This window comes from Gavialis gangeticus, unplaced genomic scaffold (assembly GCF_001723915.1).
Source record: "Gavialis gangeticus isolate Ggan-Ray unplaced genomic scaffold, GavGan_comp1, whole genome shotgun sequence".
Lineage (NCBI taxonomy): Eukaryota > Metazoa > Chordata > Crocodylia > Gavialidae > Gavialis > Gavialis gangeticus.
The window spans coordinates 84,839,000-84,840,419 of record NW_017729031.1 but is presented as its reverse complement, the minus strand read 5'-3'; the positions used below and the strand labels follow the sequence as shown (position 1 = coordinate 84,840,419).

At 45.9% G+C, this 1,420-nt stretch overlaps 1 protein-coding gene across 3 annotated transcripts in view; it reads left to right on the top strand.

The window, feature by feature from the left end:
- Window positions 1-1,420, top strand: part of ITGB2 (integrin subunit beta 2) — a 53,637-nt gene that overhangs the window by 21,194 nt on the left and 31,023 nt on the right. The window lies entirely within an intron of this gene.

Below are 1,420 nucleotides of genomic sequence, written 5' to 3'. Positions count from 1 at the left end.
GAGTCCCACCATGTTTCCGTAATCCCCACTATGTCCGGGGTAGTGTCAGCACAACTTTATTGTGTCTGATGTCTGGTTGCTCTGTGTTGGGAGCATGAAGGCAGCCCAGAGCTGCCTACAGTCTCCAGCCACCCTAGGCAGGTGCTCCAGGGGCTGAAGAGCCCTGATCCTGCACACCCTGGGAATTCCCATGCAGGATCAGGCCCCTCAAGCTCTCAGAGCACCTGCCCAGCTTTCCTCACTTGTGGAGACATGCCCTAGAATCTGAGGGCACCTCCCTAAATGCTGGGAAAGTCAGTGTTCCCTACTTGTGGAGACCCACCTGGGATCTTCAGAGGCATGTCTCTCTCTGTAAGCAGGGAAAGCCTGCTCAGGTCCCAGTGTGGAGGCATGGGACCCAGGGAATCCCCAGCACCATATGCCTCCATGCCAGGACCTGTTCTGATCTGTGCCTCCTTGTGAAGCCTGGGTAGGTGTGGAACCTGGCACAGGTCACAGTGTGGAGTCACAGGGCCATGCAGGTCCCAGTTTGGGGGCACAGGACATCAGGGATTCCCCAGATCCCAGGTGACCTTGCACCTCTCTCCTGTCCTGTACTAGGACCTGTGCTGGCTCATATTTCCACGTGAGGCATGGGTTGGCACAGGACTTGGATCCCAACCAGGAGGTGCTGGGCAGCGAAGGATTCAGAGAATCCCCAGGCAAGGGAAATACATCACCAATTGTCTCACACTGGGGACAATAGGCAATTAATGTTTTGCCCAATAAAGCAGATTGGCTGTGGTGGGATACATCCCACCACAGCTTGATACTCTTTATTGCACAACATCTGTTTTGACCCTGCAAATAAAAGTTGAGCATAAGATACTGAAATCTACTAGGTCAAAAATCTACAAAGACAAATTGACTGCAAACAATTCACCACAGATATGAATGCTTCCTTTGTTTAATATATCAGTTAGTTGTAAATGTAAGCCATGTTTGAATAAATTTTCTTTTTTTTTCCCCCTTTATGTATCCAGACTTTTTAAGGTAGATGTATTAAAATACCTGAAACAATTTTAAAATGCTTGGTTTTTGTGTATTTTGCTTGAATTTTAATACACAAATCAAGTGTAAGAATGTAATGGTCATACTGAAAAAGTGGATCCTTCATCATTTTTTACCAATGTAATAACTAAGTACATTTTAAGAATCTGAACAGATATTTGTGAAGGTATGAATGATTAAATAAATGTGCATAGATAACTGCATACTCTTGATTAACAAAAAGTTCGTATTTGGTATAAAGCTTACATGTAGTTGCATATCAACATAGATTCATAGATGTTAGGGGTCGGAAGGGACCTCAACAAATCATTGAGCCCAACCCCCTGCCCTGGAAGAGTGCTGGGGTCAGATGACCCCAGCCAGATGCCTA